Source organism: Periplaneta americana, chromosome 5 (assembly GCF_040183065.1).
Source record: "Periplaneta americana isolate PAMFEO1 chromosome 5, P.americana_PAMFEO1_priV1, whole genome shotgun sequence".
NCBI lineage: Eukaryota > Metazoa > Arthropoda > Insecta > Blattodea > Blattidae > Periplaneta > Periplaneta americana.
The window spans coordinates 109,252,211-109,273,454 of record NC_091121.1 but is presented as its reverse complement, the minus strand read 5'-3'; the positions used below and the strand labels follow the sequence as shown (position 1 = coordinate 109,273,454).

Genomic DNA, 21,244 nt, shown 5'->3' with positions numbered 1-21,244 from the left:
ATTCGGTACAGTGAAGCAATGATATTTTGTGACTCGAGCTATGTTGTGAAATCCTGGCCTTAAATGGCAGTCTTCTTCGTGATCCTTATTCTGGTCCTTGTCCTTGTTGTGGTCCTTGTAACAATTCTTGTACTATTTGTCATGTTATGCATCGTTATACGTCGATATCGAGTGAACCGCGCTGAAGAACTTTAACTTCCGACGACCAAGAATCGTCTCATTCTTTTTCAGGGTAACTGTACAATGTAAGGTGTAAGGATCCGTAGCAGTCCAATTGCATCTCTTGTACCTTTTCTCTTCCTGAAGCCGAACTTCTCTTTTTCCAACTGTTCTTCTATCTTAGAATATAAACGTCGATTCAGTATTCGCAGGAGAATCTTCGCCGAGTGCGATATCAGGCTGATAGCCCTGAACTCGTTACATTTCTTCGTATTATTTTTCTTCGGTATTGGAAGCAACACTGTCTCCATAAAATCTTCAGGCCAGTCGCCTTTTTCATACATTTCGTTGCATAATGATAGAATTTTCTTCTTGTCTTCATCTAAGCATTTCACTAATTCACTGAGGATTCCATCAGCTCCTGTTGCTTTCCCATTCTTCATCTCCTTAAGCGCTAATTCAACTTCTTCCCTTAAAATAGAACAGCCTTTATTGTCTTTTGATACGGCTATGTAATTGAAATTATATTTCTATGTTTAAGACTGGTTACATCGAAGTTGAACAACAAAGGGTAATCCAAATAATAATACATATGTTTACGTAGTAATTAATGAAACTGTGGAGTTTGGGTAATAAGTTCATTCGAATTGCAGTAAGGAAATATACTGAAAGGAAGCGAAATTGTACCGTTTTAAAGACGCCTCCCACTCTTTGGAAATTATTGTTGTACTTTCCAGTGTGTGCGGTTTTTGTTTCGGACAAACTCTACTCCTCTAGGCGGCCCTATCTCACTGCTGACTCACTAATCTAATTGCTTTGTAGCAATCTAAGTTCGGAAGTGAGACCATCCCTCTCTCATCCAATGGTATACCCCCTCTGTACTTTGTAAAGTGCTTTGTTTTTCTTATACCGAGTCGCGGCCGAGAATCGAGGCAGAGCCCAGAGAGGCCTTGAGACGGACGTCTGTTGGTTGGTGGAGCAGCGCTGCGCCGGAACCGACCGACCGACCAGCCGGCTGGCCTGGCAGTCTGTCACAACTCGCCGAGGCAGTGGGTTCAGTCTTCCAGAGACAGGCAAGCAGGCACTTGGCGGTGTGCATGCCACAGAGTCAATGCCCGCCTCGCTCGCCGGTAGGGTCTGCTGCTGCTGCTGCTTCTTAATCCGATTATATTCGTTTTTGTGAAGTAAAACATTAGCCACAACAACTTGTTATCCCAAGCCTAATACCTTCATTTACATTTGTTTTTAGAAGTTTCGTATAAACACTGTGTGGTACCTGAAAAGCGCCTTTTAAATAGCGTGTAATACTGTGTGTGAGTGTGTGTTGTCTAGAACTGAGCTCGAGTGCTGAGAAACGAACGAGAGGAGGACTGTGAAGAGGATCTTATACACATTCAAGTAAGTTCATTCTCGTTTATATGCAGTAAGATTCTATTTTAACCTGCTATTGATGCGTAATGAAGTTTCCTCAGATCGGTTGTTTTATAGATTATATTCATTTTTATTATGTTACTTGCATGTGGAGAAAAGAAGCACTGAAATGTTATACCCGTGCTTATAAAGTTCTTCAACGTATCAGACCATGAATTCCCATTTACTTTCATTATGTCATCAGCGAATGTAGCGTAGTTTGCAACGATGTATGAAATTTTATTTTGGCTAACAGACACGCCCACCACCATTCCTTTACTATAAAAAGAGCATGAAATGTAAGTTAATTTTTTTGCAAACGAAGTGCAGCGATCAACTATTATGATTCAAGTGCAAGACTTCTATTGTGGCACCTCCCCTGAACGTCGGCTTTCATTTGTTTCTCTCATAATCTAGTTTAATACTATTTATCGGAGTCTGTATAGCCTGAATAATTTCTTGAGTTGTACTAATAAGCGTGTGCATTTTTAATTGAATGTGTCAGAATTTGTTGGACTGTAAGGAAACTGGCTGCGATTGATTTTAGAGATCTGTGATGCGTTGGAATGTTATTTGATATCTAGTAGATCTATTTCTAATTATGGTTCTATAAACTCTCTGGATAAGATTTTTGTGAATTTATAATGTATTAAGAATTACTGAATTATAAGGAGTAGCCTATTTAGTTATTGTTCATAAACATTTTCATACATTTGTCTCTGTATAGAAATCCGTAATTTACATTAACATTAGCACATTTTCTCATACATTTTTGCTTCTTGTAAGAATTTATTTCCTTTATCTTGTTATTAACATAATGTTCCTATTATTATTATTATTATTATTATTATTATTATTATTATTATTATTATTATTATTATTATTATTTCTTTTTAATTGTCAACAAAAGATATGCGTAAATAAAATCATTTACTGTAGAAAATCTTTCCTTTGCTGAGTTTTACAAGCATTTTTGCAGCAATTTTTATGTATTTAGTCTAGTTATTCTTTTTTACTTATTAATATTAACGTGCTAGCCAACAGGAATTAGGCAGTAATAAAGTAGCACAAGGGTCATAATAATAACAAAAGAGTGTTGTTGTTATTATTATTATTATTATTATTATTATTATTATTATTATTATTATTATTATTATTATTATTATTATTATTGTAATTTTACTATTAGTCAGTCTAAAGTAAATAAATCTAGTGGATCAGATTTACTATTATACATGTTGGCAGTTTTAATGCATCTGCAGACCGGAGAAAGAAATTTAAAATTTTTGTTGTATAAAAGTTCGTGGCTTTTCATAACTTTCATAGGAACACGAAAGTTGAAGTTGTTTATGAAAGAATCCCAGATCGTTTTACCCTTGAGGACCTAGAATAAAAATAGGAAATTAAGTTTTTGGCGTCTGGAATATAAATCGTGACACTTGAAATAATCACAGTTCTTTTCACAATTATTCTAGGAGTCACTTGGAAGAAGTCTACTGTATATAAATATAACAATACGAATTTTCGTTGGATACTTTCTAATCTAGCGGAGTCAGTTGTAACAGGAGTGTGACTACAGATACATTTTTGAGTTTCGATCATTCTATGTAAAGTAGTAAAAGTGAATCGGGCGGAACGAAGGAATAAGTTATTGGTATTAGATTCAACATTTTAATTGCATGATTATGTAATCTACATGCTTGTGAAAATAGTCTGTATGGCATAGTTGCGCCCCGCGGTCAATTGGGAGGCATAATTGCGCCCCGAAGAAATCGGGTAGCAGATGGGACATGGCATAGTTGCGCCCCGAAGAAATCCGGTAGCAGATGGGACATGGCATAGTTGCGCTCCGAAGAAATCAGGTAGCAGGATGGACATGGCATAGTTGCGCCCCGATGAGCATAGTACACACGAAAGTGACTGTCATAAAATAAATAAATTACTTAAAAATATTACAGTGATAGCTGCATTGAAATCAGGTAGGCCTAGCGTATGATCAATTTCGCTATTTAAAATAACACTTTTTTATTGATCACACACAATAAATGAACTGCATTTTTTGTTTCTACATCGATATCTTAACTCTACGGTACAGGGTTTCGAAAATTGAAACTTAGAACCATTATCAATTATTAACTCTTCACCCTTTTCACTAAACTTAACATTCACTTTAAATTAACCTCACTATACGCCACAGACGGTGTGAAAATCACTAATAAAATGTCAAGACTGCTAAGGCCCCATATTTCAACGGCTCACTCACTTGAATATGTCAGTTAATAAAGTACTGCCAACTTCATGGTGTTCATTTTAACGGTAGGCTATTGATAATCACTGCATAAACAGTAGAAAAACAGTTAATAAAATACTGCCAACTTCATGGTGTTAATTTTAACGGTAGGCTATCGATAATCACTGCATAAACAGTAGAAAAACATTATACAAATCTGGCTTTCAGGTAGTAGCTCCCTGTAAAGCAGGTTTGAATAATTTCAAGGAAAAATTGTTCCGGAGCCGGGTATCGATCCCGGGACCCTTCGCTTAGCGCGCGAACGCTCTACCGACTGAGCTACCCCAGGAACTATACACGACACCGTTACAATACAAGGAAAAATTGTAACGGTGTCGTGTATAGTTCCTGGGGTAGCTCAGTCGGTAGAGCGTTCGCGCGCTAAGCGAAGGGTCCCGGGATCGATTCCCGGCTCCGGAACAATTTTTCCTTGAAATCATTCAGTAGAAAAACAGTTAATAAAATACTGCCAACTTCATGGTGTTCATTTTAACGGTATCGACAATGAATATAAATCGAATAAGAAATCAATAAGGTTGGTTGATTACGAGGCTCGAGTTTCCGTAGTGTCTTTTTCTCTACCTATTTCATCGGGGCGCAACTATGCCACGCCTTTTTCTCTACCTGATGGGAACGGGGCGCAACTATGCCCACAAAACAGGGACCCTTTTTTATATGCTACATTTTATCTGACCGTGTGGCGCAACTATGCCCTGCCCAAAATAGTTTTCGGTCTAATAATAATAATAATAATAATAATAATAATAATAATAATAATAATAATAATAATAATAATAATCGTTTGATTCTTTTACTATGATTCAGTTGCAGCTTTATTTACTAAATATTGAGTATGTTCAGGCGTGAGTAAATAGTCAAACTTCTTCACATGAGGTCCTACGTCGGAACCTCATAATTGAATGATTTTTCCTTGTACTGTATTAATACATTTGCTATAATAACTTATTTTGGTAAATCTTTAAAATAATGTTGCCAAAGAAAGGGGGATAGCAATAAGGGGCACATTCTTAGACAATTGTGAGTAGTATGCAAGACATACCAAAAGCCTAAGCTAACCCAATCTAACCTGCCACTGATTCGTATATGCAATACATACCAAAAACCTAAACTAACCTAACCTGTCTCAGATTCATATATGCAAGATATATCAAAAGTCTAAACTAATCTAACATAAACTGCAACTGCCTACCACCATTTTCACAATAACTTTCGATAGGGCCTACTTATTTTTTCGTGCAAAATTGGTGTAGGCACTATTTTTTTTACGTATGTAAACACATTAGTACTGTACCTTAACGTGCAAAAATATCCTTATTTTTCATTTCACAATATATTGATTATATATAGAATATTTTATTGAATTTATATTTTTTTAACGCATTTCTCTCGCGTACCAACTCTTCGATCCTCGTACGCAAAGAAATGTGTCTGAAGTTTGTGTGATTAATTGAAAATGCAATATAATGATATAAAATTATTTAATTAATGGACAAGTAAATAGAAGATACATTTCCACAAGTTCGTTTCACGAGTTTGGTAACCATTCTGTTCTTCTTTACGTACCAATGGTATTTTTGCATGAAACTGTATTGTAATATTATTTGAAATACAGGTAGGCTTGAATTAAAGCTTCTTTCTTCGTTTCTTTTTCTCTGCCATTTTATCAGACTTGCACCCCACTACGAGAAAGAAAGGGCGATTAATTGATTCGTACGCTAGACATCTCACAAATGCTGTCCTCCCTGGCCAGGTTATTGGCGAGATGTAGGGCCACCGCAGAGACATCACAGGACAACCGACACTCAGTCCCATGGACGGAAGATAAATTTCTTCCATTACCCACTTCGGGAATCGAACCTCGGAACTGTGCTTTATCCCTATTGCCACAAATAATTATCCGTGCAACTGCAATATAAAGATAAGAAAACGCGTTCTCTGCATAGTGCACACATTTTTAATAATTCCCAATTCGTTAAATATCCTATTCAATATGGCATATAGACTACAGGCCTAGTGTATGCATTTACTAATTTTTTATACATTCATTTAATACAATTTTGTTACTTTGTGGTCGCTTGTAATATTATCATTTCGATAGTCTAGTTAAGAGTGTCGACATTTAAAATTAATTAAAATTTTAAACGGTATTAATAGTTTAATTAATTAGGAAATTAATGAATACTAAAGGAGTTAATTGTGCTATGGAAGCTACTCGTTCAAGGAGAACCAAAAGAAATGCCGATTGACGGCGTATAGAAAGGGGCTAATGTTACAAATAACGACTTCGGGTGGTCCTGAAGTGTTTCCTGAAATTGCTTTTTGAGAAAAAGTCATTTTTAGTGTACATCTTTCATTAATGCTCTGTTTTCATAACGGCTTTTCTCTTGTACGGAGGAGGGAACGGAAGGCTTACACTGCAGCCTGAGCCTTATTGTGCTTACCACTCCTGTTCTTGTGAATGATTGGGTAGCCGAACAGCCGCACTCTTGTACAAGTACAGCATACCGCTCCGTGAACTTAACTCGGGCTGTTGTATGGGTATAGGTATGGATATGGATATGGATATGGATATGGATGATGATGATGATGATGATGATGATGATGATGATGATGATATGTGAATTAATGATGGCGAAATGAGTCCGAGATCCAACGCCGAAAATTACCCAGCAAATCTGTTTCAGTTGGTTGAAGGAAAACCCTGGAAAAAAACCCAACCAGATAATTTGTCCCAACCAGGATTTGAACCCGGACCAGATCGTTTCATAGCCAGACGTGCTGACCATTACACCTCCACAGTGGTGGATACGGTTAGGGTTACTTAATTTTGAGAAATAAGTTATGAAGTTTCTTTTGTATGTTTGTAGAGAAAATTATTATTATTATTATTATTATTATTATTATTATTATTATTATTATTATTATTATTATTATTATTATTATTATTATTATTATTATTATTATGCGAATATCATTTAATTTCTGCTGGGTAACTTTCGGTGCTGGACCCCGGACTCATTTCACCGGCATTATCACCTTCATTTCATTCAGACGCTAAATAACCTAGATGTTGATACAGCGTCGTAAAATAACCCAATAAAATAAAAAAATAAATCATTTAATTTCTATGACACTGGAGGTTTTTTGAGAACTGTTTATCACTTCATCTTGTACAGGAATGAAAATTGAATATTTAGAACCGATATATAGAGTGAATTACCACTTTATTTTCAAAATATTTCATGTGTATAATTGAGCCGTTCAGAGCAGAAGTCATGTAAGTCAAAATTGGGTAATGACTAATGAGGTTTAAAGTAAAAGTTCTGTAAAATACAGCGCAAAGTAGCAATTAATATGTCCTTCGTGTTATCCACTGACTACTAATAGTTTAAATAAATTGAATATTAATTGCTACTCTGCGCTGTATTTTACAGTATGTTTACTTTAACCCGCATTACCTATTTCTGACTTACACCACTTCTGCTCTCAACGGCTGAATTTAAGGATGAAATTACTGTATTTGTAGTTGTTGAATAAACTAAATCTAATTCTTTGAGAAATCTCTGCAGATAAGACTGGAGAGACAGAAATGTGGAAAGCGAGAAAGTTGAAATAACTGTATATTATTTTTGTGAAAATTTCGAGGTACTTATTTTGTAACATTAAAATAGTTACACTGAGTAGGTCTACTTCTTATAATAGAAAGTATAAACTTGTTGACAACCAAAGTTTAGTTCCGTTATTCCCTAAACCCGGTTCCGCAGTTGGGGTTGTTGCCTGCAGACTCCTGTGATTCATGACTGCCATTTCTTGCTATTGATTAGCTATGTGGTGTTAACTGTGTGTTGATGTGATCCAGCAGTGCGTAGTAACGGACGGCGAGTAAGGAAATCGTTCCCAACTTTCTCACAGCAATTTACTCTGTTTAAAAAATGGAATGAAAATTCCCTTTCCCCTCTGCACGAGAGAATTTTTTCCCCCGTGTCTCTATATGCATCTTAAATTTTTGTACGTGTGTGCGTGCGTGCGTGCTTAGGTGCGTGTGTTTCATCTTTCGACAATGGCTCGACAGCCCATTACGCGCCTTTGTCTTCCTCAGTGGGTTTTCCTACCCAACACTAGACAGGTGCACATATGGCGGAAGTCGATGCAGGACATCACTTTAACAACGGACAAACCTCCACGCCGAGTCGAACTTGCTATCGTAGACTTCCAGCAGTCATTGTCACATACCTTAATCGCTGTAGTTACCACGAAAATGCGTGTTTATCAGTAAAATAAAGACCCGAATCTTACAAGCACGGTAGTCTATTAGCGACAGGTTCATGCTGACGGAGCATCCGTTGTATTTCGGGTAAAATCCTGTGATAAGGCTATCTATAGTAGAAAGAGCCGTTGTGGAAAAGTCTTTCCAAGTACTTCAATATTCCCTTTCAGCGCAGCCTTACAGTACATATTTGACATATTAATTCATTTCGTAATATTTTTTTTTATGCTCGACCATGCCGAAATGTAGTAATTATACACCTGGTAGCAGACCTTTAATGCATGTCATTAAAGTACACCTACTCAGTAAAGGACAGGTCTTTCAGCCAATGACGACTCAGGTTACAACTGTTCAGCCAATAACAGGTCTGCTTTCTACCGTTATAAAACCGCAAGTATCGATTATTCTCGGATATGCAATCGAAAGAGAATTAGCGAAAAGTCACGGAGGCTGGAAATCCAATACTGTGGCAGAAGGTTATGTTCTGTTACTATAATAATTAGCGTTAATTGTAAATAATATTCAAATAAATTCAATTTGTCATCTCCTTTTTCAATGTCTAATTTAATTTCAATGTTATCTCTGTAGGTTCTTATGGCCTAGCAAGGTCAATGTGAACATCTGTTCCTCGGAAAAAATCAATACTTTCGTGTCTGCCAACATCTCACAACATACGGGACATTGGTCAAGGTCAGATACAAAGAAAATTAATAATATCAAGTTAGAAATATGGTCGGGCATAAAAAGTCGTATGAAACTCGCCTATAATGGTAATTAAGAAGCTCGTATGAAAATTATGAAACTCGCTTGCGCTCGTTTCATAAATATCCATACTCGCTTCTTAATTACCTTCATTATAGGCTCGTTGCATAATGTACTATTATAGGACAGCTGAACTCTGTTATTATGGCACAGTCTAGTATAGGCCTATACAGTCACTAAGCTTGAGTTGTGAGGGTGCTAGGAATAATAGACTGTGCCGGTACTATTTCGCATTGTCTGTAATGGCGATATTAGCGATCCTAATGATTAGCAACTACAGTAGCGTGCAAATTAATCCGAACACGACATATTTTTACATTTTCTGTCATTGTTGGCCTCACAGCTGCTCATACCGCTTTAATTGACATCTGTAGTACTTGTTGAAGGTCTGCCGTTATTATTTTTTTTATGATATGTGACATTTTGCCTGTCGTTTTGTACTTATAAGCATTTCAGTTTTGTTGAAGACTTAATACTGCAATCCTGTGTACATTCTGTCGTCTTCACAAATGGATACAACTCCATGAAAATGGTCTAAAATTATAACATTAGCAGAGCATTCTTCTATGACACAGAGGCAAATTGCTGCAGAATGTCACATCGGTTTGGCTACTGTTAATTCGATCATAAAACGATACAGGGAGACTGGATCCATCACACCCCAGAAAAAAGGAAACTGTGGCCGGAAAAGGAAGACTTCACCTGCAGATGATTATTTAATTGTCAGGAAAAGTAAATTAAATCCTAGACTAACTGCTGTCGACTTAACCCGCGAGTTAATGGCTACCACTTGGGGCGAATATTCACGTCACAACAGTGCGGCGTAGGCTTTTGGAAGCTGGACGAAGGGCTCGTAAACCTATCAAGAAGCAACTGCTAACCCCTATTATGTGCAAAAAACGCTTAATGTGGGCATAATTACATCAACACTGGACAGTGAATGACTGGAAGAATGTACTTTTTTCCGATGAGTCTCATTTCGAGGTCCACGACCACCGTGTTTCTCACGTACGGAAAGGATCCGAAAAAGTAACAGCAGCTCATCTCCAACAAGCACCCAAATACCCCCCTAAAGTAATGTTTTGGGGTTGTTTTACACATGAAGGGCCTGGAGCATTAATACCTATCAAGGGAATGATGAATTCTGACAAAATATTCACTTATTGGAAACCAGAATCGTACCCCAGCTGCAAAAATCATTTCCGGATGGCAGAGGTGTGTTCCAACAAGACCTGGCACCATGCCATACGTCTCGAATTCTTCAACAAGAAGAATATTCAGGTACTCCCCTGACCAGGCAACTCACCCGACATCAACCCCATTGAGAACTTGTGGTCAATTCGCAAAAGAAGAATGCAAAAAATGGATTGTTCTACAAAGGAGAAGATGATTTCTGCCCTCATTGGTGTATGGTTTCGCGATGAAGAAATGAAGAATATTTGTGGGAAATTAGTGGAATCCATGCCAAATCGTCTCAGAGCTGTTATTAGGAACAAGGGAGGCCACATAGATTACTGAGGTATGTCTTAGATCCTTTTTTTTTATCCCGTTTGAGTGTTTTTGCATAAGTAATTACGTTGTTCGGATTAATTTGCACGCTACTGTATCTATGGATGCATATTTACTACGTATTGAGCTTCGTGACTGTATATGCTAGATTGTGGTTATGGCGTCATCGAAGGGACCAAATAAATTTTTGGAATAAACGAGTGTTATAAAATAAATAAACAAATAAAAGTAAATAACGAATTAATATACATAAATAATAAAAATAAATACATATAAATAATAAATACATAAATTAATGAATAAGTGAATAAATAAACAAGTAAAATAACTAGGCCCAAGTAAGTATACTTACTGGCTTTTAAGGAACCCGGAGGTTCATTGCCCCCCTCACATAAGCCCGCCATCGGTCCTATCCTGAGGTAGATTAATCCATTCTCTATCATCATATCCCTCCTCCCTCAAATCCATTTTAATATTATCGTCCCATCTACGTCTCGGTATCCCTAAAGGTCTTTTTCCCCCCGGCCTCCCAACTAACACTCTATATGCATTTCTGGATTCGCCCATACATGCTACATGCCCTGTCCACCTCAAACGTCTGGATTTAATGTTCCTAATTATGTCAGGTGAAGAATAGAATGCGTGCAGTTCTGTGTTGTGCAACTTCCTCCATTCTCCTGTAACTTCATCCCTCTTAGCCCCAAATATTTTCCTAAGCACCTTATTCTCAAACACCCTTAACCTATGTTCCTCTCTCAAAGTGAGAGTCCAAGTTTCACACACAACCATAAAGAACAACCGGTAATATAACTGTTTTATAAATTCTAACTTTCAGATTTTTTGACAGCAGACTAGATGATAAAACCTTCTCAACCGAATAATAACAGGCATTTCCCATATTTATTCTGTGTTTAATTTCCTCTCGACTATGATTTATATTTGTTACTGTTGCTTCAAGATATTTGAACTTCTCCACCTCTTCAAAAGATAAATTTCCAAATTTTATATTTCCATTTCGTACAATAAGCAAGTATACAAGTAAATAAACCAGTAATTGAGTAAATAAGTAAATAAATAAATATAGTAAGTAAATAAAATTCGAAGAAGAAATACATACACAATATTACGTACAGTATTTTGTACTCCACTATAGTTTAATATTATCGGAAGGAAAAATAAAGAAGGTAAACGTGCGAATTCGAAATGAAGCAGTGGAACAAATGGACATCTTGATATACTTGGAGTTTAATATAAGTAGTAACATGAGCTGCCATCGGCCTGTTTGGCGCAGTTGGTAGGCTTATAGCGCTGGCCTTCTGTGCCCGAGGTTGCGGGTTCGATCCTGGCCAGATCGATGGCATTTAAGTGTGCTTAAATGCGATTGGTTCATGTCAGTAGATTTACTGGCATGTAAAAGAACTCCTGCGGAACAAAATTCCGGCACACCGGCGACGCTGATATAACCACGGTAGTTGCGAGCGTTGTTAAATAAAACGTGACAAAAAAACATGAGCTGCCGCCGGCGAGAAGTCAAAAGGATAGCAATGGTAAAGAAGCTTTTAATAGAAAAAGCAGAAACATTTACATTGGAAAATAATTTTAAAGATTTATACATGGAAAATTTCCCATGAAGATTGTTAGAAGATACAGTTTTATTACATTAAATTACATTTTAAATATAGTGATAATTTAATCATACCAATATTACATATAACGGCTAGCACTAATCTATATCCAAAAGAAGAGTCACTGAACACCACAGCATAAAGCAGATGTTAACAGGCCTGTGTTATTTAAAATGGATACAAAGGGTGGTGATAAAAAGGTAAAGGTATTCCGTAAAGAAATATGGGGGCATGGAGGTAGAGCTCTATGCTTTCATTACGTCGTAATTGAAATGATGGAAACTGTGTTGATACAACTGTGAATTATAAGGCAAGTAGGCCTTTAAATATGAGTACATGCGTATTTAAACTCAATTTCTCCCTCACGATCGATACTAGCTTTCTCTCTCTGTCGTGCTCACAATTAATTCTGACACACGTACACACCTCCACATGGTGATACAGTACACAACACAAGTTATTATATAGTATTATTTGCTATCTTTCCGACGTTAACATAACTAGAATGTGCTATGTTTTGTTCTCAAAAATAATTTTTTTTAGATAGTCATTTCTAAAAGTATATAGGCTATTTTAACGTGAACGCGTTATAAATGGTTAGGCCTATTATACGGTAGAGTGTGAAAAGTAGACTATCTCCTAGTGCGGAAAGTATTTGAACACACACTTTTCAACTGGTTAAATCAATTACCAATTGGTCCCACCTATAATTATTGTACAAGACATGCTAGTTAAAATACTATATTATGCCTTATTCCATTCCCGTTTAAATTATGGTATTAGACCCTGGGGAAATTGTCCACCTATTAATGAAATTTTTATATTACAAAAGAAGGCTGTTAGAATTTTATCTGGCAGCAATGAAGTAGCACACTGCAAATAATTGTTAGAGTTGAAATTATGACACTTCTTTTTTGTATATTTATGCATGCTTGTTTATGTTAAAAGAAATTAATCTCAGCTTCCTGTATGCAAAAACTATAACGGGCACGCTACTAAATATTGTAGCTAATGATACTTAGTTAGCTACCATTGATTATACTTGAAAAAACCATTTTTCATTTTTAAAACAAAGTATAAAGTTTTATAACATGTTGTCTAATGATGTTAACATTTGGATAAAATTAGTGATTTTCATGGTATGCTGAAGAATGTGTTACTTTGACTTATTTTGATTGTCTTTTCACTTTTTTATACCAATTTCGGCACCGCAGCCTGAGGCTTATTGTGCCTAGATCCACAACTCTACTGAACACACCCGCACACTGCAGGACTCCCACGTTTACTGGGTCAGGGTACTCGGGGGGCCACTGCGAGACACCACACACACTGGGACAATGGACAGACAACCAGTCCCCGTGAAGAGGTACAAATTAAATCCCCCTGACTTCACGACCGGGAATTGAAGCCGGGCCACCTTGATAGGGAGTCCAGCACGCTACCTCGAGGCCAAGGAGGTGGACGTCTTTCGACTTAGTTTGATTGTCTGTAGACACAAGACAAACTCAATAAATTCTGTCTATCTGTCTATCTGTCTGTCTGTCTACCAGATGGCAAAAGCAACAAATTTAAATCCATCGATGTAGTTGTTCAAAGAATGCTGGACCTACTTTTTAAAATGGCTGTTTTTTGGTTAAGAAACGTACACAAATTAAATAAATCGCTTCAACAATTTAATTGATAACCATAACTTTAACACACGCTTTAAGAATTTGTTACATTAATTCTGCAATTGTTACAGTTGCTTATAGAAATTTCGTGAAAGCATGAAAGCACTACTGATAAAGAACGTATTAGAATTTACGGAAAGTAAATACACATTTTCTCTCTACTTTGAGCATTCTTCCATAAAGCTCTTGTATGATATATCATATTGCCACCTTGACTTTGCTGGTAATAATTTCAATGTTACTTTCTTTTCAGCTTCTTTTATTTCTTTCGGTTCAATTTCAGGAAATTATTCATTTTCTAGAGCGTGTTTGGAACCAACCACAACGTTTCACAATTTTACCGCCAACCAATGCGACACCTGACATGTGAATCAATATTGTAAATGACGGTTTGTAAATTTACGGTCAAGTAGGAGACCCAAGTTCAAGTAAAATATATAAAGAAATTATTAAATTATTTTATGTATTTATAAATACTGAACGGCTGCTTGAAAATAGTGTACGGCACACATGTTAAAACTGATTTTAATTTGTTCGTAGGGTTGTTACACTCGGCCTTCGCCTTCGTTTTGCAAACAAAGCAAAGATTGATCCATGAAACAAGTAGAGTAATTCCCGGATTAATTGGCTAAAATAAATACCAAATAAATAAAGATATTAAAAAAAATAAATTATTTGCTGAAAATATAAATGCTTGTCCAGATGTTTGAGATGGCAGGGCATGTAGCATGCATGGGCAAATTCAGAAATGTATATAGAGTATTAGTTGAGAGGCCGGAGGGAATAAGACCTTTGGGGAGCCCGAGACGTAGATGAGAGGATAATATTAAAATGGATTTGAAGCAGGTGAGATATGATGGTAGGGACTGGATTAATCTTGCTCAGGATAGGGACCGATGGCGGGCTTATGCGAGGGCGGCAATGAACCTCCGAGTTCCATAAAAGCCATAAGTAAGTAAGTATAAATGCTTGCCAGAATTTGCACACCGTTAATACTGCTATACCCTGGTCAGAAAATGAGATGCATTCCCACTATGAAACGTTTTAATTCAGAATTTTGGTGGTTGAATCGATGTTTCAAATTTTATTGCCTGTATGAATTGACTGAACTAACTTATTTATTAATAACAAAGAGCCAGTGTCATAGCTTAGAGCAAGTCTGCGCTTGAGTTCGAATCCCGCTTGAGTTGATTACTTGGTTGGATATTTTCCGAGGTTTTTCCTAAGTGTAAGCGAATGTAAGGCAATCCATGGCGAATTCTCAGTTTTACTTGTCAAATGTCGGTACATTATCATTAAATACTGGGCCTATATTAAAAACCGCAAAAAAGTATGCACTTGATAATATGGTTGTTATCATGTTATAATTAGGTAGGCCTACGAATGTTTTAAGTCATTTACTATATTAGTTTTCAAGTTTGCTATTGAAGAGCCTTATCATACTATTGTCCTTTCTCTTTTGATTTCAAAGTATAATTCGAATGCTTGATCAAGAATAAAATTTGTATAATTTTATGTTAGATGTGTTTTTACACATATGGTAAAATATCTGGTATTGTTACAGTTTTATGTTGCTTTCCCGAAATAATCCTACGAGGACAAATAGAATTATTGTAGTTGCAGTAGAAGGTCCGAGAGAATCAGAACTGCATTTGGTAATGCGCGGCAGGTCATAGTTAATCGAGAAACCCTTGTTTGGAGATTCATTGACATGAATGAAATCGGAACGATCGGCCGAACGCTGTACGTGTGACCTTAAGGGTAGAGAGATCACTGAGCAAACACGAGTTAACTTTATGTATTTGTGTTGCTGGTTAAGCAGTTATGTTCTAGAGTTTCATTGAAGTGCTAAGAAATAAACTCAACTAACGTGTATTGTATTATAGTAAAAGGAATTAATATCAGAATAATATCACACTGTTACAGTCTATAAAATGTAGCTTGGAGTAGATAAAACTTAATCTGAATCCAGCTTCCAGTGAACTGGGTTGTTTCCATGCATAATATTCTTTTGAGGACTATGCTAATTTTTTATTTTTGAGCAAGACAGACAAAAGTTTTCTACTTACTATTGAAACTGACATTAGCCTATGATGAAACCTTAATGAAGTGAAAAGAAAGACAGTGCAGCTTAGTAAATAGATATTTTATTAATTGCACTTAAACAGACAGGTAATTTTATTCATTCATTCATTCATTCATTCATTCATTCATTCATTCATTCATTCATTCATTCATTCATTCATTCATTCATTCATTCAATGTTCTGCCCAAGGGCAAGTCTTTCACTGCAAACTCAGCCTTCTCCAATCTTTCCTATTTTCTGCCTTCCTCTTTGTTTCCTCATATGATCCATATATCTTAATGTCGTCTATCATCTGATATCTTCTTCTACACCGAACTCTTCTCCCGTTCACCATCCCTTCTAATGCTTCCTTCAGTAGGCAGTTTCTTCTCAGCCAGTGACCCAACCTATTCCTTTTCCTCTTCCTTATCAGTTTCATCATCATTATTTCTTCACCCACTCTTCCTAACACAGCTTCATTTCTTATCCTGTCTGTCCACGTTACACGTTCCATTCTTCTCCATATCCACATTTCAAATACTTCTATTCGCTTCTCTTCACTTCGTCATGTCCATGTTTCTGTCCCATACAATGTTACACTCCATACAAAGCACTTCACTAGGCTCTTTCTTAGTTCTTTTTCCAGAGATCCACAGAAGATGCTCCTTTTTCTACTAAAAGCTTCCTTGGTCATTGCTGTCCTCCTTTTGACTTCCTGGCAGCAGCTCATGTTATTGCTTATAGTAGGCCTACACCTTAAGTATTTGAAACTGTCCACTTCCTCTACTGCTTTATTTAGAATTCGCAAATTTATCTTCTGTATTTTTCTTCCTATGACCATGGTATTCGTCTTATTTGCATTTATCTTCATCCCATACTGCTCACAGCTGTCATTTAGCTCCAGTAGCATATCCTTTAGTATCATTTCCTCTTCTGCTAAAAACGCCATATCGTCAACAAATCTTATGCACTTCATTTTTTTCCTCCTATCACTCCTCCAATGTTCTGAAAATAGTTCAGTACTAAATCCTCCTATTAGATGTTGAACAGGTTAGGTGATGAAGGACAACCTTGACGTACTCATCTCCCAATTTCATTTTCTTCTGACATTTCTTCTCCTATCCTGACTTTGACTTACTGTTTTATATAAAGCTTATTGAATAGCCTCCTATTTTTCCAATCCACACCAATTTTCTTTAGGATCCCCATCAGTTTATTCCAATCCACTCTGTCAAAAGCCTTTTCTAGGTCCACAAATACTACATACACTTTTTTATTCTTCTCTAGGTATCTTTCACAGATTGTCTTTAGCAGTCCAATTGCATTTCTCGTACCTTTTCCTTTTCCCTTCCTGAAGCCAAACTGCTATTTTTCCAACAATTCTTCCATCTTAGAATATAAACGTCGATGATTATGTTAATAATAATAATAATAATAATAATAATAATAATAATAATAATAATAATAATAATAATAATAAAAATAATAATAATAATAGTAATAGTAATAGTAACAGTAATAATAATGATAATAATAATGTGATTATTTTATGGAATTAAAAGGAAAACGAGTGTGTCGTGAGAAAACATTGTCTAAGGGCATTATTTTTCGCAAAAAGTTTTTGAAATATGAGGTAATTTGAAATCAGGGGCCTATTCCATCATTAAACTTTGCAACTTTACAACATTTCACTTTTCATCTTTTGAAAAGGAAAGTCTTCCTATTCCTCCTTATATTAGACAATTTTCATTTCGAATAATTTCAAGGAAAAATTGTTCCGGGGCCGGGTATCGATCCCAGGACCCTTCGCTTAGCGCACAAATGTTCTACCGACTGAGCTACCCCAGGAACTACATTCACCCGACACCGTCACAATTTTTCCTTTATATCCACACAACTCAAATGGGCTGACAAGATGCCAGAACCCAACTTTGAGTGCACACACTCTGTGACATGAATTGTGGTTTTCTGTTAACGTACCAACAATGACATATATTTTGTAAATTTGGCTTTCAGATAAAGCTCCCTGTGAAGCAGACTTAAATAATTTCAAGGGAAAAATTGTTTCGTGGCTGGGTATCGATCTCGGGATCCTTCGCTTAGCGTACGAATGCTCTACCGACCGAGCTACCCAGGAACTACACCAGACACCGTCCCAATTATTTCAGTTAGTTTTCAGACTATAGAAGTTCGGAAAAATTTTCTTCATATCCCGCCATATTGAAGGTCGGAGTTAAGTGTAATTCATAGTTTGTTTATACTGAATCTCACCTCCTTTTCATTCTTCTTGGAGGTATAGGACACTTTGGAAGTTTTGAACTAATGCTAGACGTTAAATAATAACAATGTTGAACATAGTCGCGTGTTGCAAAGTCAATATGTAATGCACTACAATCACACTTTCTTGTTGGGAATCAAATGTGGAACATGCCATCACGTAAATCGAAGCGAGAGGTATTCTTAAGACTTGGTAAAAGTGATTAAATAATATAGCGGTTCTGTTCTGCGGTTTTAGTATCGGAATATTATAAATAATATGAACCCTTAATTTTATTTAATTTTATATTAATACAAAAATCAGATTGAAAGCATAGGATACAAAAAAACGTGAAGCAATTACCATCCTTTTTCCAGCCTGACTATGGACAGAGGAACGGTGGGATTCTGTTGTATTCTGTACGACCGACGGCAGATTTAATCTAACACAAAATCGATAATGGACACTTCCACAGGGACTGAAAGCAAACATTTGTAAGATCTGCATGTCCTAACATTAATAGCCTACTATTCAAAATTAAGAAATGAAAGAGGATTTTGAAATAAATAAGAAATAAAGTATGCCTGTTAAAAATATTTATTTCGGAAAAGAGATATTATAAAATTCATAAGCTAATAAAACACGAGCGTTAAGAGAGAAGTTTTATATAACATTTTTATTGAATTTAGTATTCCCAAGAAATGTCTCAGTGAAACGTACAGCAGGCCATATAGGCCAGTTTCTTTCTGATGATTTTCCAATTCACTGCGGGCTAGATGATGCACTATCACCTTTACTTTTTAACTTTGCTCTAGAATATGTCCTTAGAGAGGATTTCAAAACTGAACGAGTTATATCAGCTGCTTGTTTATGCTGATGACGTCAATATGTTGGTAGAAAATCCACAAACTGTTAGGCAAAACACGGGAATTTACTTGAAGCAAGTAAAGAAATAGGTTTTGAAGTATAATCCCGAAAAGACGAAGTATATGATTATGACTAGAACATAGTACGAAATGAAAATATAAAAATTGGAAATTTATTGTTTGAAAAGGTGGAAAAGTTCAAATATCCTGGAGCAACAGTAACAAATGTAAATGACACTTGAGAGGAAATTAAACGCAGGATAATATGGGAAATGCGTGTTATTATTCGGTTGAAAAGCTTTTGTCATCCAGTCTGCTCTCAAATAAGCTGAAAGTTAGAATTTATAAAACAGTTACATTACCGGTTGTTCTGTATGGTTGTAAAACTTGGACTCTCACTCTGAGAGAGGAACAGAGGCTAAGGGTTTTCGAATATAAGATGCTTAGGAAAATATTTGGGGTTAAGAGGGATGAAGTTACAGGAGAATGGAGAAAGTTATACAGCGTAGAACTGCACGCATTGTATTCTTCTCCTGACATAATGAGGAATATTAAATCCAGACGTTCGAGATGGGCAAGACATGTAGCACGTATGGGCGAATCCAGAAATGGATATAGATTGTTAGTTAGTAGGCCGGAGGAAAAAGACCTTTGGGGAGGCCGAGACGTAGATGGGAAAATAATATTAACATGGATTTGAGGGAAATGGGATATGATGGTAGAGACTGAATTAATCTTGCTGAGGATAGGGACCGATAGCGGGCTTATGTGAGGGCGGCAATGAACCTCCTGGTTCCTTAAGACATTTGTAAGTAACGAAACACGAGCGAGAGAATTGTTGGAATATCAAAAAACGAATCACCTACAGGAGTAAAATGCTGGAGTACCGGACATATATTAGAAGGGGTAAGCACCATGTTACTCTTAATTGTAGCAGGAAGAGCAATCTGTAAAAGTAGAACGGAGATATAATTGTTCTCGCAAGTGTCTAATGAGAAGGTACTAAATACGATTTCATGTGCGGAAGTTGAGACAAAGACGAAATATAGATATGTATGTAAAAAAAAGGACAGGTCGAGATTAGACTCGTCTACTTAATTATGCCGTCCAGCGTCACGTCTTGGAACTAAATGGATCTACCTTAAGAATGCGGTGGCATTTCCTCCATGCCAGGTAATTATTATTCTGTCATGATCCAGTCGCCATATAACTGGTGAAAACAGGATGTATCACATTAGGGTGCGTTGACGTTGAGAAGGGGTTGGTAACAGAAGAGTTCTACCACTCACTACAGATAGCAGCAGTATTACTAACAAACATGATTTAGTAGGTATGATTGCACTCATAAAACTCAATTCAAATGCTTCAAAGTTTGCGGACACAAATAGATACTGAACTAACTTTTGAGCCGAAGAATTGAAGGGTTGATAGCAAAAACCGGACAAGTCTAAAATATTAATTTTTCAGGAAACGAAAAAAACTGTCCCTCACGTTTCTCATGCAACAAAATAATCTGACATTTTATACAGATATCTGATATATCTACCAAGTTCGGTAAAATGTTTCACTGTTCTTCTTTGCAGAAAATGTGACATGGACACACATTAATTGAGAAAAAGTATGTGGAATCATGTTTCATTCATATTGTCAACTGCATCAACATACAAATAAATACCTTATAAGTTTTTAATTTGTTAAAAACTTAAATTTGGAATGATTTCCTGAACAAGAAAAACAATTTTATTACAGTATGTTCATTTTTTTTCTTTCTAAATTTCTGTTCTCCAGAACACAAACTATGCTCAATAAAATAATAATAATAATAATAATAATAATAATAATAATAATAATAATATTATTATTATTATTATTATTATTATTATTATTATTATTATTATTATTATTATTAGAGCTCTTTTCATACGTCTTTCAATCGGTTTCCCAACATGATTTATATATTCTTCACCTTTAACCTTGGCATTTCTTATTTTGTCTTGCTTCTTTTCTTTCTTCTTCCTCTTCTCTTGCCATTGCATATTTGGATCTGGTTTATTTTGATGATCATTCATTTGTAAAACGAAATATTTAAGCAATAACACCGAAAGTAATGCTAATATGGCGATGAAACAAAAGAAGACAATACTAATGCCATCTTTATGATATTTTCTAACTAGAACCGGATACGTTTTTGACTTGTCCGTGTTTTGCTAGAAAGACGTTGGACTAAAAACTTTGTTTTTCTGAACTGAAGCATGCGAGTTGCAAGGTGTGAATGGTTTCTATAGTTGCGAGGTACGCATACCTCGCACCTCGCAGTTATAGAAACCACTCACTATCATTCGT

General features: G+C 36.1%; 1 protein-coding gene and 2 non-coding genes across 7 annotated transcripts in view; 2 read left to right on the top strand and 1 right to left on the bottom strand.

Annotated features, from left to right (window-relative positions):
* Window positions 1-1,091: 1,091 nt before the first annotated feature.
* The window catches only part of LOC138700074 (band 4.1-like protein 4), a 1,160,862-nt gene continuing 1,140,709 nt past the window's right edge, over window positions 1,092-21,244 (top strand). For all 5 annotated transcript variants that reach the window (XM_069826390.1, XM_069826389.1, XM_069826387.1 and 2 more), the window contains exon 1: window positions 1,092-1,557. The gene's annotated coding sequence lies outside the window, so the exon portion shown is untranslated. The remainder of the gene's footprint in view (window positions 1,558-21,244) is intronic.
* On the bottom strand, window positions 4,076-4,149 carry TRNAS-GCU (transfer RNA serine (anticodon GCU)). Its single transcript has one exon. It is a non-coding gene; the product is annotated as a tRNA-Ser (tRNA).
* On the top strand, window positions 4,206-4,279 carry TRNAS-GCU (transfer RNA serine (anticodon GCU)). Its single transcript has one exon. It is a non-coding gene; the product is annotated as a tRNA-Ser (tRNA).